The sequence below is a fragment of the Amphiura filiformis genome, chromosome 9, assembly GCF_039555335.1.
Source record: "Amphiura filiformis chromosome 9, Afil_fr2py, whole genome shotgun sequence".
NCBI lineage: Eukaryota > Metazoa > Echinodermata > Ophiuroidea > Amphilepidida > Amphiuridae > Amphiura > Amphiura filiformis.
This window is the reverse complement of record NC_092636.1, coordinates 49,765,198-49,790,661: the sequence shown is the minus strand read 5'-3', so window position 1 is coordinate 49,790,661 and position 25,464 is coordinate 49,765,198. Positions and strand designations below refer to the sequence as shown.

The following is a 25,464-nucleotide window of genomic DNA, read 5'->3' as shown; positions in this document are numbered from 1 at the left end:
TTAACATTTTTCAAAAATAACAAAGAATGGAACAAGGTATGAAAATACAATTTGGTATTCACATTTGAAATGTCTTTAGTAACGTTTTTGCGATGCACAGGAGTTTGTTCTTAGTGATTAATGATTATTGATAAATCAATACATGTAGTATTGATTTTAGACAAAGGCATGTTTGCAGCTCGGACCAATGATGATGACTTTTAAAAGCATTAAAAAAATTGTGAAGTTTTGTTTAAAAAGTTTGCATTACATTTTCTGACCCCTAGCAACATAAAAACTGCTGAAAACTCAATTTCGTCAAAAACTGTAGGCCTATATCTACAAAAACTCATGAAACCGGGGTATGGTTTAGTATTATTAATAAAACGGTTTCTAAGTTGCAGAGTTAATGAAATTGAGTGTTTTTAGATTTTATTGGAATATTATTTTTTATTTCCTTTTCAATTAATTATATACCATAAAACAGTTTATTTTGTTATTTAAGATTAGTTTCAATATAGGTTAAAAATAAATTGTACATTAATATTCATTACAAATTACAAAAGTGTTTTTTAATTGAAATGCATAACAATTTACAGAATAAAACAAAAACGTGATAGACTTAGACACTTTAACAGCTCAGTTAAGGGATACTACCAAATTTGACCACATAAAGCATTAAAATATTATGTATTTGGCTGAAACAGGTTTGAATTATATTTTCTGACGCCAATAGCATATGTCTTCATATACTTCCAAGGGCAGCACTAGAGGAACCGATACATTTGAGTAAAATTGCTTGATTAATGCACTCTAAATAATTATTTATTTTCAATTATATAGATGTTCTTTCATCTAATAACGTTAATTATTTTCTCTATGATCGATGCCATAGCAACATATTTTGTTAATAACATTACAGATACATAATAAATGAGTTTGAAGGCAAAGAGAATTTCTGCCCATTATTAATATATAGAAGATTAGGTAAATGTACCTCTGCCCAAATAAATGGAACAATTTTGCGACTAATGTTTTCCTAATATTTCACAAATATTAAGTGCTAGTTGTTTGTTTGTGGCCTCTTTGGTGCTTTTTATAGTGGATATTTGAAGTGTTGTGTGTATTCACAATTTTATTCTTTCTGCTCAATATTCACTCTAAAGTACACGTACGTCATATACATGGGAAATTGGCAATCTACATTCGATTGCTATAACTTTGTGTTTTCAAAAGAAACTTTTCACAATTTATCGGGGGCGATTTAAGGTTTCTGCAAACATGGAGAAAAGTCCCGCTAATGAATTGACACCAGATTCATCATTCGAAATGAGTCAACAGCAGTCAACAGATACAAAAATATCGGAGGAAAAATTAGAGAAGGCAGCAGATATTATACATACATTTGGATCTGAATCCACTATGCACGGACTTAAAAACGTAACAGACCCGAAGCATAATACAATCAGAAGGTAAGTGATTATCAAATATAAAATATGTTGTATTTGTTCACACCAGCAAGTTATACTTGTTTGATTAAAACCAACCATTTTTGTAGCTACACACGGTTTCACCTACCATGCGTGTAGTGTATTGATTCGTATGGCGCTATATTCAAAATCAAATCTACGACGGTGCTGCAGTTTGTATGGATACCTCCTCGAATAACCATGATAACTCGAGTAATTCATAGTCTTCCCGATGGTCCAACTGATACTTGCTGGGGAAATGTTGTAGAGGGGTGCTTATTGAGCTGCTGATCTTTGGGTCTATTTGCAACGCATGCCTAACTCTAGCAATGTTTGCTTGTGATCTAGCAGTTCGCGGTCTTCCGGACCATGAAGCTTCAGACTGTCGGATCATTAGAGTCACATGATTCGAAGGTTACCTACATTCTTATATTGCTTACGTAATACATGCACTTGATATCCGATCATCTGTGGGAAACTGAAGACGAGAGAGACGACGAACATCGAAACCACTCCTGCCACACAACTTAATTTTGCATTTGAATATCGCGTTATACCAGTATTAATCGCACTACCATGATCATGACTATAATCCTTGGGAAGAGAAACCGTGTGCAGCTACCAAAGGTGGTTTTATTAAAATGAGCACAACTCAACAATTCTTTGTTCAATTTAAGCCATGATTTTTATTTACAGTAAATTCTTTATAGATTTCGTACAAACGCGTCACAAACAAGAGTTTACTTCATTTTGACTCACCCTGTACACGTCGAAGGAACAAGTGCATAACAGATTTGAACCGGTAACATTCGTATGCCTGATGCGCAAACCAATTGAGCTTAGGCACGTTGGAGCAAAGCAGAAGATCGAGAACTATGTATTATAGGTAGTTATAGGATGTTACTGACTCTATTATAACATTGTCGCCATGATCTCTTTTTTCTTCTAAAAAGCAAAATTGCAATTAGGTATATGTATTTTAGTTGAAATGTTGAATAATAACTCATGATAAAGTCTTATTAACAGATTGATATGGGTAATACTCGTCGTCGGTCTGAACGCCTATCTATGGTACAGCATCGTCACAGACATCAGTAGATATTTACAATACCCTGTGGAGAGTTATGTGAAGACATCGAACACTGACAGCCTTACTTTTCCAGCAGTAACCATATGTAACTATAATCTATTCCGAAAATCTGCTGTCAGCGAAGATCTTATAAAATTTGTCGACGAGCTCTTCAATCCTTACTCTAATCATGGTAAATAATTGAATTCTATAGTTTCGATGTTGAATTTAAGATGCTAGATGCAGTATTTAAAGACCCATTCAGTGATCCCAGCACAAGTGTAAAAAAAATAAAATTGTTTATAAATTAAAAGTGAAGGATAAGTCATTCAAATTGTCATTTGGTATTTATAACTTGTTTATAATTTGGTAAAAAACGAAGAAAACGGCAGTACTGACGAAGTTAAAGCCCCATTCAAATACACGTAGCTAATTTAGATACTGTCACTATCTAAATTACAGATTCGTGTAAAATGTCTTATTTTGTCTTAAATACACGGCTTTCGGCGAAACACTGGCAGGCTATGTTAGCACATCTATGACAGTAAAATCTTAATTTTGATAATTTTTACGATCGTCCGGATGAGCAAATCACTGAATGGGCCCTTAAATATTGACGTCGTTTAGCTAACTTGATTGAAAATCACTGATAATGTACATGATATTTCATTCTCAGATGCTGATGATGCAAAATGGAAGTACATGGATAAATTCCATAAATGAGAGTTGGCAAGATTTTGACAACTTCGTTTTGAATGGCGCTCACCAAATTAATGACATGCTTCATAGTTGTTCTTGGAGTATGTTAGAGCCATGTGGAATTGAAAATTTTACCCAGGTGATAACCGATTGGGGTGTGTGCTACACGTTCAATAATCCTGACAACATATCCGATGCGCTGGTAATAAGCAAAGCTGGTATTAGGAGTGGCTTGTTTATGAGATTGAACATACAACAAGATGAGTATGCGTATGGAGCAGATTTGGCTGCCGGATTTAAGGTACGCATGCATGGTAAATGTAGTCGTACAGTCGAGTCATGCATTTCACACTTCGCACTAATAATAATAATAATAATAATAATAATAATAATAATAATAATAATAATAATAATAATAATAATAATAATAATAATAATAATAATTATAATAATAATAATAATAATATAATAATTATATTTCTAAAGCCTACAATAACCTTGTGGCGCTGTACAAGACAACATTTTTCAACAAAAATACAAAAACCAAGTCAAGCCGTCTTGGGCGATCATCTATGTGGATCTTTAAAGATTCCAGTCGAACCTGACGAGACACCAAGCAGAATAAAACTCCTCCAAACATCTGACCAAACCCAGCCAGAAATCACTCATAAATGCGACCCGAAACCAGAAAGCTCACATCCCACCTCGTTAGGAATCTAGTCAAATGCAACCAAATCTCTTCGGGGCCCAGTGATTTCTATTTCTGCTCTTAAAAAACATTCTGACATTACAAAAAAAGTGATACCGAGTTCAGATTTAATATTATGTGTATAATAGTAGTTTATGAAATTATGTATGAAATTATTGTATAAAATATTTTAACCCAAAAATAATCTTTGGACCATGTTTTGTAGCCCAAATTCCCAATTTTCAAAAGTCGCACATGATTTATGAAGTCACAGTAAGAATGTCGGTACTTCCTTCGATTATCCCTGTCTATAAAGGATACCTACATTGAACATGTTATACAACAGCATGAAATTGGTTTTGAACAATAAATAATATTCCCTAAACAAATATGAGTCTTCAAAATGTTAGTCTTTTGTATCCGTTGTGTCGGTGTGATAGTTTCATGTTCCATGCTCAGAATTAATGAGATTGTTTGGGCTGTCAATCTGAGAGGTGAAGAACGCATGAACCAGACCTTATCTTAGCGATCTCCCGGAGATGAACGCCCAACCAGCACGACATATGTTGGTCTTTATTTGTAATGTACTGTCGAACACAACACCAAGATTCAGCGTTTCGGTGCTTTATAGTGTTGGTGTTGTGTTCGACATTACATTACACAACACCAAGATTCAGCGTTTCAGTGCTTAGTTTTAGTTCGTGGTCAACAACCTTGTTTTTTCTTCAAAAGTGAAGGATGAGGCTGTGGATCATGAAATGACCCTTTAGTGGCCTGACCCATAAATCTATTTTATTCTCATTATATTAGATCCTTCTTCATCCACAAGGTGTGCAGCCTTTAGTACAAGATCATGGATTTTCAGTTTCTCCTGGATTTGAAACGTCTATTGCTGTAAAGTTTATGCAGGTATGTAATAACCCTTATATATAAGGAACTATCATGATTAATGTACATATGTCATACGACGTGATTTTTCAACAATTTCTTCGGCTGGCTAAAATTTAACATATTAAATATTAAGTGTCCCTTTAGAGACCGTTCCTTTCCTTAACTCGCTTACATTTCGATGAATATAGAGTCCAATTATCTTAAGGCGTAGGGTATGGGCAAACTTAAAGTAAACGTAACTGGAAAGGGAAGCGACGAGTGATCGTAAATCACAGCGGCACGTAGTGATTGGGACGCCGAGTAAGAATATGTGTTTATTTTGGAAGGTTCATGTTTGATCTAAATTTTGGGACATTTTTTTTACTGATATTTTTGCTGATATTTAAAAAAAAGTGACATGCCAAAGACAAATCTTTGGGCACATACTTTGTTATTGTTAATACAGTTTTTACACATACCTACGTTACCATTCGCTTTGGTGATTTACTAATATTAAATATTTTGTGACTACAATTTGGCGTTGAAAGACTCATTATTGATTACGATCCTTGATTGGTTATAATAGCGCGTAAAGGAAGGCCGATCGGAGAAAAGGAATAGCAGAAAATTGTGAAATATTACGTACTTTTACAAGGCATTGTTGACATGGTGCCTTCGGAAAAGAAAGTTTCCTACTATAAATACCTAACTTTTGAGATGGTTTGTATGTTTGAAGGTGCAGAATTAACAATAAGGCGCCCGGTTTTTACTGCCGTGTTCAGCAACTCATCATCATGCTCGAGTTTGATTGACAGATGACGTCAGATGCAAACTAGTCTTTTTATCTCTGTCTTCAATTATAATTTGCTAAACCGTCCACTAGTAGAAATTTGTAATGAGAATTCTTTCAAAGCGATGAGAATTTGACAAACGTATAGGAATTTAAAATGTTCTCATTTATGAAACTTTCTCATCCAAATGAATGAGAAATACCAATTAAAGTGTCAACCACCTGTCACATTGTTTTAAATGATAAAATTTATCACTTATGACAGGTTGTTGACACGTAAATTAATATTTCTCATTCATTTAGATGATAAAAATTCATAGAAATGAGAAAACTTACAATTCTCATAGCTTTGTCCAATTCTCATCGCTTTGAAAGAATTCTCATTTTAAATTTTCCACAAGTGGTCGATCCACCACCGACTAATTTTGGTCAATCTTGGACGTATAAGAAAATCTTAGGCGTGTAAAATCTTATTCGTGTAAGATTTTATTGGACAATAATTGAATACGCTGAAGGGATCGAATAGCAACGTTTGCACAGTATTTTTTGTGGGACCTACAACCACACCATATTCCCGGGATCACGTTCTGTATACGAGGACTCGCCTGATCACATCAAATAATTGTGATTTTTTTTAAATCGCGATACTTTACTTACTTACTCTTACTCCGTCGACTCTTGCTGTCGGGCATCAATGATGGCTCGCCATAACCGCCTGTCCTGAATGCTGGTCTCAATTTCTGCCACTGTGTATCCTGTGTCTTGTTGAAGCAGGTCCACAAAGGTCTTCTTGGGACGTCCTTTGGTTCGTTTTCCTTGTGTGGGCTTCCATGTAACCAGATCAGATGTAATCCTCCCTTTGGCTCTCTTATAGTGTCCCGCAAACCGTAGCCGTCTTGTGCTGATTTTCGAGGTCACAGGTGGAATGTCCCCATACAAGTCCTTATTGGTCACATGCATTTTCCTGCTCACATTTAGTGCTGATCTTAACATTCTTGTATAGCAGCCATCCATTGCTTTGCCAATTTTCTTGGTAATGGTCCAGGTTTCACAACCATACAGCAGGACGCTTTCTACAGTAGTTTGGAATAGGTGTGTTTGGAGGTGTCTGGGTAGAGACGATTTCCAAATATTATTGAGCTTGTTACATGCTTTCCATGCCATTGCCTTTCTTACTCTGATGTCTTGCTCAGTACTCCTGACCCACGACCCTAAGTACTTGAAGTCTTTTACTTCTTCCAGGAAGCCGCCATCCTCGGTTTGGATTTCAACATCTGTTGAATGGTTGTACACCATGAATTGTGTTTTCTTCGCATTCATGTGTAATCCCACACGAAGTTCAACGTTTTCTACGTTTTTGAACAGTTTCTGTGCTTGGTTGGCAGTATCAGATAGTAATGTCGTCTGCAAAGTCAAGATCAGTTATGTTCAGTGGACCAACTCGTCGGCTTTTTCCCAGGTTTTAGTGTGAAGCATAATCTCTCCTCCCTGTCGTCTATTGCAGATCTGAGGCAATAGTCTAGGACGATGATGAACAGATATGGTGCCAGCGTATCACCTTGTAGCACACCTGCTAAAAATTCAAATTCATCTGTGTCACCATCTTGGGTCATCACTTTAGCCTCTGTACCCTGGTAGGTGTCTTCAATTGCATTCACGATGATATCTGGGATGCCATAAGCTTTCAAGATCTTGATCATTTTGCCTCTATTCGCGATATAATACAAATTTGTTGGCCATTAACTTATTAAATTTAAATTTTAATATTTAACCGTCCTCGAAGTAAACGTTATAAATCTAATGATATGTACTTGAAGTGTAAGTAGGTGGGAGGAAAAGCCGTCCATCATTTGAAAAGTTTGACCTTTCGTACTGAAGATATAGCTTTACCCCCCCCCCCATCGATTTTTAATAATTTGCCATGAAATTTGTATTATATCACGAATCATTCAAAAATATCAAAATTATTGGATATCATAATGCAATTTGATGTGTCTGGTGTACTCTCAGATCCCACAACCATGTGCAAACTTTACTATCCGATTCTGATTGGCTGTTTGGCCCTGTGATTCGTTGATTTTAGTCTACCGCGAAATTCTTAGAGGTCCAAGATGGCATCTTAGACGTCTAAGGTTAGGCATATTATTATTAAGGTATCCGCCATCCAAACTGTTTCTGTACATTCACGTCCTCGCTAGACGGAATCGTATCCTCTCTATGAAATAAATGTATGTAGATCAGCGGGAGTGGTGCGAGTTGACTAACGAATAACGTGACTCGCACCACTAATCATGCTGATCCATAAATTCACAGAGTGGACTCGATTCCGTCTAGCGTCTAACATATTCACGAAGTCTATAATTTACAATAGAGACACCGCGATCAGAAACCGTGATTGATATATCTTTGAACAAGTTCAATAAAGGATGTTGATTTAAACTGTGAATTTTGCTCGTTTTGAACAATTCCAACTAAAACGAACGTGATTTACTCACTCCCAGCTTATGATGCAATGGGTGGTGAGAGGAGAACTGAAGGTATTGGTTAGTGTGCGTTTTCTTTCTTTGACCAACTCATCACGACCTCTACGGTACACCATGTTGTACATTGTATTATGCTTTATGTTTACCTCTCATACCCCGGATGGGGTCGTAGAGTTTAATAAAAGTCCATCACTTGATGGATCTGAAAAGCCTGATATGATGAGTTGCCAGTCTGATTAGACCACTAGCGTAGTGGTGAAACGTTTCTAGAATGTGAGTAAACCACCTTCGTTTTTTGTTGAAATTGTTCCAAACGAAAAAAATCACATGTGATTGTTATGCCAAACGGAGCGAAGTCTTGGATGATTTTTTAAAACATATTGATGTAATTTTCTTACTTTCAGTACACAACTCTTGCACACCCATATTCATCGAATTGTAAATCTATAAAGGATGGCACGCTGTATTCCCAGGTATATACTGTATCCAATTGTCAATATGAGTGCAAAATTAACTACGTGGTTCAAAAATGCAAATGTCGTGATTTTCGATATCCTGGTAAGATCATTTGATTATTTACCTATTTACTACATTAGGCAAAAAAAGTGTTTGTTTTCCCAGACACAACCGACCAAAAACAAAAATAAAAAAAAAGTCAAATGACACTTGAAAATTAATATTCCTGGCAATCATAGCTTTCATTTTCCCATTTAGCCCTCTCCCAAACAAAATTTTACCATCAATCAACATGAATATAGAGAACCAAAGCATGACAAGTATGGTCTGGGATTTTGTTCTCCAGCACGTCACCCTTGAAACAAGCCGCATTTATACTGACTCTTCATCAAGATTTTGTTGCCAAAGATATTAAACTTTATATGGTAAGGTTGAAATACATTCTTTGAAATGAGGAATGACGTTTTTCAATGTAAATCGACATGCTCGATTTCTCTCCTCGTGAATATTGCACTGCAAAATTAAAAAATTTCTTTTGTATACTTAGATCAGGTAACTTCAAACCAAATGAATTCTTCTTCACACCATTTATAAGAAACTGAAATGAAAACCGAATCTCCTTGATACAAATTTTAAGTTTTTAACAAAAGGTAGAAACAAAGATAGGAATATGTTGTGAATCAAGAGGATAGGCAGGTTAATAGGACACCACGTGACCAAAACCAAAACTAAAACTCAATATTTGAATTGAGGCATTGTATGTTTAAATGTCAATATAATGATGTTATACGCGAATGCGCAGTAAAACAGTAATTTACAATTATAGCACTCAGAACGCTACTGACCATCATCTATTGTTATGCATAGTCGTGCCAAATGTCGATCCATACATGTTGAAATCAACACAATTCAGAGATAGGGTACACCTTTTTGCTTTGAAATTAATTTTCTCGGTCAAATAAAAAACAATAACTTTATTTTTTTCATTAATGTCAGATAAAAAACATAGGGCTTGGATATACCTCATTTTTAAAACAAAAACCCTGATGTTAAAATTAGGCATGAAATTGTGTCTTTTACGGTAAGATTTTTGATTTTTACAGACCTGAACTTCGCCCACGAGTTTTTTTTTTAGTTTAACTTTTTAGCGTTTCAAACTAATATAGTTTGCTAAAGAAAGATTTTTCCCAACTATATAAGGCACATCATGTGGGTCTATATAGTTTTGTCCAAATATTTCACAATTTTTCACTTGCGACTGCCAATATGTCCAACTCAGTACTTCGTTTCTAGCAGAAATAATCGATATTTCTATTGTGGGTTGCAAAAGCATCCATCCATGGTATATTCGCGAGTTGATGTTGACAAAATTTGTAGTCAGAATTGAAAAATATTGCAATCAAAAACTATGATATGTTGCCATGTATGATGTGCTTTAGAAATTTGGGAAATATCTCTCATTGGCGAATTATATTACTTTGAAAAACAAAACAAAAACCTTGACCCCCCCCCTCCCACCTAAAAAAAAGCTCATGAGGTATAAAATTGAAGCTTGTGAAAATCGAGATTTGAAAAATATCCAGTATCAAGCACTATAGTTTTTTGCTGACATTTATCGAAGAAATGAAAATTATTGCTTCTCATTTGACCGAGAAAATTAATTATCAAGTGAAAAGGTGCAAATTTTTTTTTCTAAGTTCAACACCGAATTCCATGGTTTCCAGTGCCTAATTAAGTGACTGAGTGGGTCTTGTACAACAATAGCCATCGACTGACTAGCGTTCTGAATATTTATAGTAGATCAATTTTTCTATTTATTCATCACACGACAGTTATATATAGTTTGTATGTGATTTCGGTTTGGATTTCATGCTGATGTATGATTTATTTATTGTGTTTTGTTGTTGCTAATTTCTTTGTAGCATGTATGTTATTCAGCCTTTTGGCTGCCATATGCATTGTTGTAATAAACCTTGAATAAATAAATCCTTCGTGGAGCTGTTATCAACATTACTAGAGAGATTGTGAAGAGGCGTTCACTGCTAAAGCCATACGGCCATATTAGTCCGGCTGCAAACACCATATTTTGGGGGTTAGATGGTTTTGCCAGTTAAAGTTTGTTTTTTTGCTGGGTATTGATCTTTGAGTGGTGTAGAAAGAGATTTCGTGGGATGTAAAATCGTCACCCTTGGGCAATCCGAGATATTCAAGATGGCCGCCACGTATCTCTGAAATAACATTCAAATGTTGTTTTAGTGACAAAAGGTATCATACCAAATAATTATAGTGTTTTGGGCAGTTAAAGTTTGTTTTTTGCTGATAAATGATCTTTGAGTGGTGTAGAATTAGATTTTAAAGGATTTGTAATTATCACCCTTGGGCAATCCGAGATATTTAAGATGGCCGCCACGTATCTCTGAAATAGCATTCAAATGGTGTTTTATTGACAAAAGGTATCATACCAAATACTGTTTTGGGCAGTTAAAGTTTATTTTTTTGCTGATAAATGATCTTTGAGTGGTGTAGAATAAGATTCTAGGGGATGTAAAATTGTCACCCTTGGGCAATCCGAGATATTCAAAATGGCCGATTCGTAACTCTGAAATAGCATTCAAATGGTGTTTTAGTGACAAATGGTATCATACCAAATAATTATAGTGTTTTAGGCAGTTAAAGTTAGTTTTTTTTTTGCTGATAAGTGATCTTTGAGTGGTGTAGAATAAGATTCTAGGGGATGTAAAATTGTCACCCTTGGGCAATCCGAGATATTCAAAAGGGCCGAATCGTAACTCTGAAATAGCATTCAAATGGTGGTTTAGTGACAAATGGTATCATACCAAATAATTATAGTGTTTTGGGCAGTTAAAGTTAGTTTTTTTGCTGATAAATGATCTTTGAGTGGTGTAGGATAAGATTCTAAGGGGTGTGAAATTGTCACCCTTAGGCAATCCGAGATATTCAAAATGGCCGACACGTAACTCTTAAATAGCATTCAAAAGATTTTTGGTAACAAAACAAATAATTATAGCGTATTTAGTGCGCATTAATGGTAGTGTGGGCTCAATATGTAATATATGCACATAGATTATGAATTGACACGCTTCAGTGATCCCAAATTGCCATGATGGCGTCCCTGAGTTGTTGAATGTATGCTCATAATAGGTAACTGTCTTTTCTTAACATATTGAATGGTTTGCATAACATATCATACTCATACGTTTCATGTTATTTAATTTAATAATTCTTAACCTTTTGCATAAAGTTTTACCTGTCTTTCAGACTATTTTAGCAATAGAATACACCAATTAGATTGAATTAAAGATCATTACATGTGTATTATATTATCATCATGAAATATGTTCTTAATCACAAATACCTGAGAATTGTACCTATAATTGTATATCACTCTTTGAAAATACACTTTCAAGGAGTGTGAAGATATAATGATATAATTGTAAATACACACGCAAAACTGATATTGGTAATTATGTAGAAGACGGTTCTACCCAGTCCGCCAAACGACTACGTTGATCCCCCCCCACCCCCACTTTGACTTCCATGAATACTAATGTGGGGAAGTGATTCAAAGCTTCCAGACAGATGGAAGCTTGCATTATGTACATATCTACACATAAACGTTATGCCAAAATTTGAGTATCTCATAGCAAAATGCGCGATCGTGGTGATAGCTAGGCAATTGAAATCAGAGAACGTTTAGAAATCTCTGTGAGTGATCTTCATGCGATGGGAATTAGCCATCACAGAGATCCTGTGCCTCAAGGAAGAACAGATGATTGTGTTTTCAATTCAGTGAGTGTTCCATGTTAAAGAAGAAATAAAACAAGCATTTAAAACTGTATTATTTTACTGTTTTTAGTGACAAAAGCAATACCCGATGTGATGTTGCAGCATCTGAAGAAGATGCAACTGATGAATTCCTAAAACATGCTGTAGATGTCCTATCTGGTGACAAGAGTCGCATTTCGAAACCTGCTGAATTGTATCAGGAATGCTGCACACATTTGAAAATCACATTAACTCGTGCTGATCGTAGGTGACTCAATGAAGAACTCCAAACAAACTTTGCCGAAGAGCTTCTAGTTCTTTCATCACAAAGTTATTCTAGTATTATCGTATACCGTTAACGCACGTGAAATGTGAAGTTATAATGATACTGTTATAGGCAGTAGCATCCAAAGAGTAGCCAAACAGATAGTACGAGAGTGCAAAGACATTCGCATTGTAAAGTCACACTACAATATCCCTATCGACGAGGATTTGGCTGCATAATCAGTATCTGACATTCTACAATTTCCTCGCCGAAGTTGAAGAAGTCCTTGACAGCTTTACTGATAGGCAACAAAGTCATGTGCAAAAGCAAGCAATGGATCTTCAAGTGGCTTTGGGTGTCTTACTCAGAGATTCAAAGATGATTATGTTCGACTACCCGGTTACATGTTGCTATAATGATCGGTCCTACACTTCAAGAATTTCGGCTGCAGTTGCAGGGGCTGTTGATATTAGTCGTCAAGGAATTGAAGGCGCTCAGCTCAGGAAAGATTGGTACAAGTGGGCAGATACAGGTATCAGTTCAGATATCACCAAGTGGAAAGCTGTTAACCCCGAGCTGTCACTCAATACACTCCCTGCAAAAAGTCTTCTAAAATGTGTTATATTTCTACCTTTCATTTCGGTGGTGGCCATCTTGGAATTTTTATGCGATTGTAAGAAGTAAAATATCAAACTGGATCTGCTTAATTCTAGGGTGTACATTAATTATTGTAAGAAACAAAATCTGGCAAAAGAACTTTACATTGAAACTAATGGTTTTTGCTTATATGACATGATTTAACAGCGGCCATTTTGAATTGCGAGAGTGTCATGTTTAAAACTGTATATAGTTTATATTTAAAGCATCCAAAAGGAAAATAATTTACACAAAATACTTTAAGTTATCATTTATTATGGTACCGCTAGTGAAAAACCGAGCTTAATTTTAGTAGTCATAGCGGCCATCTTGAATATTTCTAATTGCCCAAGGGTTACCATTTTACATCCCCCAAAATCTTATTTTGTACCACTGAAAGAGTAATAATCAGCAAAGAAAACTACTTTAACTGGCAAAACCATCTAACCTTGCTCTGCCACCGGACTATATAACATAACGACATTGTGCGGTAGAACGTCATAGTGTCATTCACATTCAAAAAACATTTTGTTCAAAACTTACTGCAAAACATTCTAACATGATAGACTTAAGGGGGTACTACACCCCTAGATAAATTTGTGTCTATTTTTGCCTTTTTCTCAAAGACTAATTACACAGTGGTAACAAAGGTTACGTATATTATAGGGGCAAGGTATCCAATTACTACACTGGAATTTCAGTGACCCAAGACAAGCGGTTTGTTATATATGATAAGAAATAAGGTACCGCTAGGATGTACCTCATTTCCTATCATATATACTGAACCGCTTATCTTGAGTCACTGAAATTTCAATGTAGTGGATTCCTTGCCCCAATAATATACATAACTTTTGTTACCAGTGTGTTATTATTTTTTGAGAAAATGCAAAAATAGTCACAATTTACCACAAGTGTAGTACCCCTTAATACACACAATGTTTGGCAAATGATATTTTACTATAGCATTTCGAATTTTGGTATAAAATGTTGTATTATCTTTTTCAGTATAACACGTTTTAAAAAAGAGTTTTCATGTTTTTATGTAAACCGACATTGATATGTTATCAAAATGTTTTAACTAAAACCAAAAACATATACATTATCATGTTTTAAAAAACATTTTGGTGTTTGCTGAATAGTAAGCAAAACACTTTGACAGCTGTTTAATGCAACGAAATAGCAATGGCGAAAAATGACGTTGCACGAACTGCTGTCACCCTTCCAAAACGCACAATCCATACCGCATAAATGTCGTAAGACGACACGATCCTGCCTAAAACTCCTCTTCGCAAGACGATTTTTGGACGGAACTCTCCACGCAATCTGCCCGTTCGAATTCGCGTCGAAAGAAAATCGAAATTTATTGACTTCTATACTAGGTCAAATTGTGACCCCAAAATGGATTTTTTTTGTCAGACTATACTTTGATTCGCTTCATAACACGACAAACATAACATTTTTCTCATTTTGGAACGTCATATTTTGCTATCAACCGCAACGTAACCGCCATACGGGAATTCCACGACTGACCAATTCACAACGGATTTCACCCTCTAGAGGGCATACTTACTAGTTTTCGATTAATGTAGCATGTGGTTGGCGTTCCCGTATCGCGTTAAACGTAAATAATTTCGCATCTCTTTACTATTTGGCACACTTGCGTGAAATTCCAATGTTGGCTAAAACGGCGATGTCGACCCTCAAGGTCAAAAATTAGACTGGGAGAGCAACCGCTGGCGGCGCATCGTATTATGAATCGCCTGATTTGTCTAGAAATATATCCCATATGAATTCTGCCTTCCACATGGATGTATACACCTGGTAGTCGGGAAATTTGACAAAAATTGGAGTCAAAATCGCCAAAATTTATCACCACCTACTTAAATTAAATACCATAATTTGGTCTCATCACTTACAGGTAATGCAGCATACTGCTCACCTGAAATGCTAAGAGAATGTCTTTTCGATGCAGAAGGTTTGTTTAATCGGCAGTTTGTATTTATAAATATGAAGTGTTCGACCTGTAGCTGATACTCGTTTTGCCTAATTTAACATGTCATTCACATGTTTTAAAACGATTTACAAAATGGTATATAGGAAGATATATTTTTCCTAACTTACTTTTTAAAGTACTAAAATGTGTGCGGTTATGACCTGTATACGGATGGGTCGAAGGTCAACTTTTAAGTTGAAAAAGTGATCCAAATTAACATAGTACTTAATTTTAAACTTAACTGTTAAACTATTCACAGAGGAATTTGAAGCGCACATCAAGCAGAGTCAAGACATCTGTAAATGCTCGGTTCCATGTGTTATGAACTTTTATGAACAGAAAATCTCCATTGCATACCTACCAGGTGGCCATCGCGTAGAAGCTCTAATGAAAGAATTTAATTCATCAAAAGAGGATATCAGGTAAAAAATCGTAAATTTAAAAAACAGCGTGTAGCTTATTTTATTTTGCATCTTATATGTCAATTTTACTTGAATCGGTTGACCAGTTGCGAAGAAATGAGCGATTACATAAAACACATGCACAAATTCACTTCATTCCAAGTTTGCAAGAAAGTTCACTCCACACAATGCACTAGTGGTTAACATGCTTTATATTTTGTTTGGTGAAATCCTTCTTGTTCTTCTTTAACAATCTGTTTCTTACAAACTTCACAATATTAAAATGAAACCTTGCATGATACTCAGTACTTGTAAATATCTTTCTTCGTTTAGAAAATGTTAACATATTGGACAACATAAAGAATGAATTCGAGCTGGTTAAAAGTTTCGGTTTTCTTTCTTATTTTTGGAATATTTCCAAGAAATGGTAATACAAACTTCTTAAATCTTGTAGGGATGGAAGGAAATATCCAGACGAGTAACCCTGTTAAATAAGGATTTGGACATTATGTTGTTCCGCCTTGCACTCATTCCGGGATTGCGTTGAAGGGCTTGTCTGATATCAAAACCATTGTTGAAGACGGGATGAGTTGTTGGGCTTGTTGTTAGTTTTTGAGATGTAATGTCTTCATTTATCAGCTTTATCCTTATTCATTGACTGAATTCAGGTCATCCACCTTCAAAGGTGAAAGCATGAATAACAAAACATTATCGATTATAAAATTGACACGAGGACTAGATTTAATGAGATATACAGAACTTAGGAAGAGGGGAGCGAATATGAAAAAGGGCCTGTTGATCAAACTTGGAATGAACTGCATTGGCGCATGCATTATGTAATCGCTCATTTCTTCGCAATTGGTCAACCGATTCAAATACAATTAACATGTAAGATGCAAAATAAGATGGGCTACACGCTGCTTTTTACATTTTTTGATTTGGTTGCTTACTTTTCAACCGGTAAATTTTTCTGGGACACCCTGTATAATATGCTCTACTACACAATTGGAATAAATTATAATTCTTTGCAACTGGACTTGCTGTGTCAACAAAGTCCCAACACATATAAACTATTCTATATCAGTCGACGATGTTATGAGTTTCGTCTATTGCAAGTTGAACAAAGTTTAGTTACCTATTCAAAGAAAGAAGAGGAATTTACAGTCCTGTAAAAAATGCAATAAATTAAGTGGGTATTTTTGGACAAAAAACTGATCAATTCGACACAGACACAGTGGCTAAAAACAACGCTAAAATTTCACCTTTTGTTGAATTGTACCCTCCAAATTTCAAGTTCACAGAAAATCGTATGACGCTGTGATATTGCAAACGAAGGAAGAAGCCTATTTTTATTATCGCTATGGAAAGTCTGGCCCATTACAATTCGATCTTAATCCGCCACACAACAAGCGAGATGCATGTGAATACGTTTGTACACAAATCGGGCATAGTGGTGAAAACACGTACAAATCACTTTCTCTTTAATTATACTCCTCCAGATTTCAGATTTAGGTTGAGACATGTTTTCAAGAAATTCACAGAAAATTGCATGACGTCACTGAGTGATAAAGAAGCACTTTTTACCATCGATGACGGAATATCTAGACCCAATTCGAACGCACGAAGTAAATTTCTTGGGGTTGTGCTGCACTTGTTCACTGAGTCAGGTTACTTCCCGGGGTTAAATAAACAAAAAAGTGTAAAATATTGAAAATGTTTGATTTTCTTGATTTTCATTAAAATTTGACCACCGTTACTTTGGGGTAAACCTTATAGGATAGTTCACCTGTATGAAACCAAATCTAATCTTTGAAAAAAATGGAGAAATTCGTTGAAATTTAAGCCAGAGATTACACCTCCGCAAAAAAAAACCGACCTTTATGATGTTTACATCATGTATTAAACGGTCATTCTAGGCGCTTGCCATTCAAAATAAAAACCACCTTCACAATAGGAAATGTCCCTAGCAACCGGCAGACTGTAATGGAGAATAAATTAGCTGATCATTGTTACGCAACACGATTTGAACATTTGACAAATAATCAGAGATATAGATGCTTGAAAAAAATTCCAAACATTTTTGAGGAGTTTATATCAATCGACGATGATATGAGTCTTGTCTATTGCGAGATGAACAAAGTAAAGTTAGCTATTCAAAGGAAGAAGTGGAATTTACAGTCCTGTAAACAATATGTATCTATTGATTTGTAGAGAAAACTATCTTGATTTGAACATCTACTTCGAGTCTCTCCATTATCCAATTGTGGAAGAAATTCCGGCATATTCAACGGGAACGATGTTAAGTAAGTCAAAAGACATGGTAATCAAAGAAACATTAAGCAACTCACATGTTGGTTTAGATGGGTTGTTAGAATAATACGCTGTTCGGTCCTTACATGAATGGGTGACAAAAAATGACAACATAGTGGCAAGTTGGCAATTTTACTTTCCATTAAAAAAAACCTAATTCCACAAGGAACAACTTTACTTTTGAACAAAGTTTCAGAAACAGGTATTACAAAATGTCAATTTAATCAAGAATACAGTATAATGTACAATAAGTTCCTTGCTGATTACTGAAAGGTACTACTTTCCCCCTTCTGATATATGTTGTGAATGAAGTTATTATTATTGTTATTAAAGCATTAGCTTTGAAATTAATATAAATCACGAAATAGGAGCACTTGTAGGGAACCAATGTCATTGATCTGACAGTTCCTGTAATTTCCTTGATTTGTGTAAGTATTTTGTTTACCTATTGTTTTTGCTGTTAATGTTTCTTTATATTTATGATTCGTCATACAGGTGATATAGGTGGTTCGATGGGCCTCTTAGCTGGAATGAGTCTAGTTACTGTGGTGGAATTCATCGACTTCATAATAAGTACTTGCTACAAGAAATATACGTCTCATTCGGATACACGTGTATAAAATGTTGTCCAAATGTTATTGTAATATGTTTGGCAAGCATTTGGCAAAATATTTTGTCAACTCTTTAATTTGTTTTGCATCTAGTTTTCAAAAATGTTTTTGGAACGTTTGAAATGTTTTATACCCTTTATATAACCCGACAATAAAACGTTTTATGTAAAACGTTTGTGTTAGCTGGGTATTTACCATGATCTATTTGATGATGTTACCTAATGAAAAGATTCTTAATTTGAATTATTTTTGCAAAACGATCAATTGAGATCAAGTTGGTTCAAATCGGATCAGGCTTTAGGTTTTGGCCCCCGTGGGGCAAAAAATGCGACATTTGATCGTTCTACTTTTAACTCGAGAACCATACGTTGCAAGTAGACTAAACTATACTCTTCTGAATCGTTTTTTAACCAGAGGAATACTTTGGTTTGCTCCGCGAATAGTGTAATGTACTTCACATATCAGATAGGTACAGTTTATACTAGTTTATCATTATTCGACGCTTTCGACCATCAGTCTCTAATCGCGCTCAGCGAATAGTGTAAAAAGATGGTGTAAATCACGATCGTTTATTATTAGCTGTAAACGACTTGGTAATGTATAATCCGGCATAATTATGTAAGAATTATGTAAGTATTTCTGGGACACGCATGGTCCGATTCAAAGATATCGTAATATTTCACTAGGTCGTGCAGAATGATCATGTTGGTATTCACCGTCAATTTTAAGTGGTAAAATTAAGATGACATGTGAAGACCTGAGTTGCAGAAGTGCGTAAGTCCACTTTTGGCATTTTAAGATAATTTATAAGCATTTAAAGTTGTCAAAAATAGCAAAGGAATGAAGCAAGGTATGAAAATAACTGGTATTCACATTGGGAATGTCTTTGGGGAGTTCTTCGTGATTATTGTTTTCTAAATTGATAAAATCAATAGTATTGAGTTTGGACTTTGGATCAATGATGATGACCCTAAAAGTATTTAAAAATTATGAATATTGTTTAAAAAGGTTTGCATTACATACTGACCTCTATCAACATAAAAACTCCTAATAACTCATGAAACCACACTATGGTTTGGTAAAAGTAAACAAGTTTCTGTGCTGCAGGATTTGTTCACAGATTATTTCTTATTTCCTTGTAAATTAATTGTATATCCTAAAAACAGTTTATTTTGTTATTTAAAATATATCATAAAAACAAATTGTATATCAATAGTCGCTTATGTTTACAGAATAAAAACAAATTCACTGAATCATTTTTACAGCTGGGATCAGTGACAATACCAAATTTGACCCCCTTAAAAGCATTTAAAATTTTTGTATTTGGTTTAAAAAGGTTTGTATTATAGCAACATTGAAACGACTAATAACGCAATTCGCCAACATGCTAGACATTTGTGCAGCTCATGTCGTCATGTACTTTCAAGGACAGTACTCACGATACATTTGATCGAATATTGATTGATTCACTATCAAAGTATCAATGATGTATTTTCAATATAAATTTAGCTGTTCCAGGGTCCCTAATAGCGTTTATTATTCATTTTCTATCATCGATGCCATATAGCAAGTAACATTACAGAGACAAGTAATAAATGTGTTTGAAGGCAAAGAGGGCAAAAGAGGATTGGCAAATGTACTTGTGTCCATAAATGGCACAATTTTTTTCTTGGTGAAGATTTTACAAATATTAACTGCTATTTTTATGTTTGTTATGGCTTCTTAGGTTCTTATGGCGAATATTTCATCGCTATAGCTTTGTATTGTCAAAAACAACTTTTTAAGAATTAAGGACAAGCATGATTAAAGGTTTCTGTAAACATGGAAAAAGATTCCCTAATGATTTGACACCAGATTCGTCATTCGAAATGAGTCAACAGCAGCAAAAACATCGGAAGAAAACTTAGAAAACGAGAAGGCAGCAGATATTATACATACATTTGGATGTGAATCCACTTTGCACGGACTTAAAAATGTAACAGACCCGAAACATAACATAATCAGAAGGTAAGTGATGATCAAAGATATTGATTTTAATTGACCTTTTCGGTAAATCCCATAAGCCTTTGCGAGTACACCTAAGAACTCGTCATTCTGCGTCACGCCGCTCTGCGACGATGCGCACATCGTTTATCAAACATTGTTACTGCGCATTGCAAGTCGACGTGACGTAAAATGACGAGTTCTCAGGTGTACTAGCAAAGGGTTATGGGATTTACCGAAAAGGTCAATTGAGAAATCATCTAACATATCCGTATCTGTATGCAGATACGCACATATCTTACCATATACGTCTAGCTCTCTTCTTTTGTTCCAGTATCCATTGTATTTCTTTTGTTTAAAGTCTGATCAACTGTCGATTGTAATGAAGACCAGGTCAAGATAATCTTGGTCAGGTCAAGATAATAAACTTTTAACAAGAGAAATACATGCTCGTATTTAGAAACACTACATGGCCACTGACATCACCTGACAATGATCACGGTGTGAATACACCAGGAATAATGGACAATGGGATGGACATCTGAAATGACGTAACCAAACCGGAAGATGTAGCCTAGGTCTAGACAATAGGCGGCCATTAGAGGCCATTTTGTTTCCTACATGATGTTATTCACGTGTCATTATACTTCAGTACACAATTATATAAGTTAACACGTTTACAATTTTAAATTATATTTTGAGCATACAATAATATTCTGTAGTAAATCGATCAAATGACGGTGATTGTTCAGGTATTACATTATGCTTGATAGAATTATACCGTCTGACCAGCTAATATTCTCCTCCGCCGTCAGTGTGATTTCAATCACTCTACATCATGTACATACCGTGTTGCGAAGATGGAGGAGACTAAAACTGTATTGACGAACACGCATGCGTTAAAAATGATGTAGCCTAGGTCGAACAATAGCGTGACGTAGTTCCCGACATTGCCCCTATGAACTCTCACCCTCCTGGAATACACTCCAGCGAGATTAACTATGCAACGACCAAACCACTTCAAATACAGATTTTGATTGAGATCAAGTTGATTTGATAATACTGGCGTATGTGGCGTTAGTGTTTTTAATTCAAGAAATTAAAGTTTGGCATTAAGTTTGTTTTTTTAATACATATTTTAGTTCAAGCAATTTAATTTTTCTCGCCGTATATGTAAGATAAATGGTTCAAAACAGACCATTACCAGAAATAATGGGCGTGTTATTCATGGCTGGCTCAATATTAGTTGGTTTGGGGTTTCGGCCCTTATCGGGGTCTAGTCATAAAAACTGTTCATCTACATTATACCATGATAAAAATAAGGGATTAAAATCTGGAAAGCACTTCTATAAAAAAAATCACATGTATAGTTCATTCGCACCTGTTTAGATTAGTGATTGCACACACACAGGTGATGAGTTCAGTCTGCTTATATTGCCGGGCGGGGAATTCAGACAGCCACGAGGTTCGTGTAGACAGTAGACACGTGGCTATAGTAACTAATCCTGTTGCATCATTAGGTATTGTTAGACGGCAGCCTACTTTTGAAAATACTTACTTTCGACACAGCAATTCACTCTACTTGTCATTACATTCCTTGACATAACTATCGCGATATTTACATCGCACGTTATACTCTTTTCTTAAGCATTCACCTGTATAGGATGGACCTTGTGCACAGAAAATAGGGAAAAAATTTAGCATAACAAAGGAACAAGCTCCGAGATCCAGCGTGAAAGTCATGGAGCGTGAAATTGTCTTATTTACATAATATAACAAAACCTAACATTTTTAGACCTAACACCCTTAATATCAATTTAGTTGAGGGCGGAATTCTTACAGTGTGTGTCCACTCGGGACTAACTTGTAAGCAGAGAAGATGAGAAAAGAGGAGATCGCTCGAACGTATAATCCGATTACCCACAGTTAACCTCCATTCACTTTTCTTTGTTTGGTGTACTTAAAACACCACTTGAAACTTCCTTTGTGGTAATATGTTCATCCGCCACACGCGCGACTGACTTGGTAGTTCTCTTTAGTGGAGAAAATATTCCACACACGGAAGTACATCGTTAAATTCCCAATTTCGCGGTCAAATTATGCTTTTTTCTTTCAAAATAATAATACTAACCAGGGTGACCATAATTTTAAACGAGTGAAAAGGCATTATATATATCGCAACTCCCATTAAAAAAATCAAAAGTTTTGTTAAGTTATGGAAAGTCAAGCACAATTAATTTTCCAGTAAAATTAATATAGGTCAAAGGAAAAGAAATTTAAATGATAACCATTTGAATATTTGCGGCAGTTTACGGAAACTTAAAACTAGTGTAATCAGTAATTCAAACTCCTGTCAGCTTCTCCATATACTCCAGTTTTGTGTCCAAACGTGTCCAAAAGTGCTATTTGGATCCAAAATGCGGGTCTTTTTCACAAGGATATCGGGTCAAACTTAGCAGCCTGTCATGCCAAACAATACAGAAATTATATTTCGCGGTCAACTGACGTAACAAATTGATATCCGGGCATGCGCCGTTTAGTGCTAGACAGTCGTGACTAGCAAAGCCACTTATCGTATTAGTTGATCAATCGGATTAGATCATTGTTTCCATCAATAGGCGGATGCACACATTATTTATTTGATGTGGGCAGCGAGCGACCTCCTCTTTTATCATCTTCTCTGCTTGTAAGCCAACACCGGTGTTCCACACAATGTGGGTGTTCCATAATCTTGTCTTATCCAGCCTTTTATATTAAGAGCAGGCGTCTACCTCTATTAAAATAACCTGAATGGTACTTCAAACAATGAATTCAAGTTACAGATCAACTCACATAATCCCTTGCATTTTCGTTTCTGAACCATGAGTAATAGGAAAACCTGTATTGTCCGTTAATTTTTCTCCAGTTTGAAGAATCAAATACTAATAATTATAATATCTGATTAATTATGGTGTCAAATGTGTGTTACAATACGTATGCATGACGTTGAAACAATCATGATTAAAAAACACCAATGATTTTAAATACAGTCATCGCCAATGACTCAATAAATCGTATTTCTTTGATTTATATCGTGAAGCTGATCTTTCACCCCTGTCGTTAATTACTCTACATAGCGCCCTCTGTTGATTGTAGGCTAATCGCCAAATTCCAGCCTCGGAGTTTTGAGACCAGAATCTTGATGCCGATGAAATCAAGGAATAATTACGATGACGTCATCAATTTCTATCGAGGTTTACTGCTAAATACGAATGGGTGTGCAACGGCACAGATTTTTATCTGCTAATTCTGTCACACGTATTATAGTATGATAAAGCAAGCTGGTGCTGACGTCACTGTAACTCTGAGTCGTGAAAAATCGCTTCGCAAATTTGGCACGGAAGAGTGTGGAGTCGCCATAATACACTCTCTGATCTGTCTCGCAGACGTCATTGTCGCCGAAGTCGCCAAAAGAGAGCAGTACTTTATTATTAATATGGTAAGTAAGATGGTGCTGACGTCACTGTAACTCTTGTGTAACTCCTAGTCGTGAAAAATCGCTTAGCAAATTTGGCATGGAAGAGTGTCATACATTCATTTTTGTGATCTCAGCCAGGGTCGGCAGATGCCCTGCTTTGTCGCCGAAGTCGCCAACAGAGGGCAGTATTTAATTATTATTAATAGAATCAGGCGGTGATGGAAGCGATATCGCCAATTTTGAGGTCCAATGGATTAACACAATAATCATGAAATCTTCACAAACAATTCTAAATTTGTTATGAGGTGTCAAAGCAAAATCATCTTACTCTAAAACCGTCGGGGTTCGACAAAGTACCCCACTGCAAGTATGTTAATTTTCCATTTGTAATTGCTAACCGTGTATTTTGAATGGGGCTGTCAGCCCTGTATCTTCGCCAGCCTCGTACGTCACGGGTTGCGCTTCCTATGCCGCCTGTAATAGAATGATACTGCCCTCTGTTTATCATTTTAGCGATCGATAGAGGGGGAAATGGGCAATTTTTACCGACAGTGGGGGTATAACAGTAATTTATACATTAAAAATACACATTTTGACACCATTATTTTTATTTTTATTAGAATTTTAATGCGTTTTGTTCAACATAATTCGGAGAAATTGACGGATAATACAGGTTTACCTAAAGCTCTTGTCTGAACAATAGACTAGCAGAAACTAAAAAGATAAAACAGACCCTTAAGACCTTTGAGTTAAAATTTAGCTTGTGTTAACAATCTGAAAGATGGCATTTGTTTTACAAAAAGTCCGATTGAACTCATTCATTGGGTAAAACAATTGTCCCCTTATTTCCAAAAAACCTTTCAAAACTCATTTACACAGATTAAAGAATCAAAATTGGATAATACACTGATTGACAACCTCACACTAATAGTGTGAAAAGTTACGTACCGTATGATACTTTCAGTTCAACAGGAATTTTCGTTCTACAGATAACTTTCAAACGATTCAAAAATAATTTAATTTTACCAGCTTTTATGGCTTGTGGGAAAAAACAAAGACAGTTTGATCTGCACCGCAAATTTGAATTTACTGACACCTGTCTTATTGCTAGTCGCTTTGAGCATGTTGAGTGACAATTTTTTGCAGATTTAAGGCAGTCGAATTTGGAAACCAATATTAACATTCGAATGTTGGTTATGGAATAGGCACGAGCTATCGTAATCAAAGCTATGTACATGATGTGTGCTTGCTGATCGTGTAGTGTAGCAGTTAGACAAAATACTTTGTGCAGAACAATTGGTTGTGCCTTTAATGGAGCTTATGCAATCAAACTCAACGAAATGGGAAAACGATGTAGATAAACATTACTTCCATGCGCGATTATGTTTGTAAAAGAAGACATTACCAACAAATTAGATTTGACGTAACCATGGATACGTATTTTATGTACTTATTGGTAAAAGCCATTACCAAATTGCAATAACGAATTAGTGTGAGTGGTACTATAGTCTAGATGGTT

At 35.6% G+C, this 25,464-nt stretch overlaps 1 long non-coding RNA gene across 1 annotated transcript; it reads left to right on the top strand.

Moving 5' to 3' along the window:
- Positions 1-2,587: 2,587 nt before the first annotated feature.
- LOC140160349 (uncharacterized) lies at positions 2,588-4,804 on the top strand. Its single transcript, XR_011859965.1, has 3 exons — positions 2,588-2,710; positions 3,194-3,517; positions 4,715-4,804. It is a non-coding gene; the product is annotated as an uncharacterized lncRNA (long non-coding RNA).
- The last annotated feature ends 20,660 nt before the right edge of the window (positions 4,805-25,464 follow it).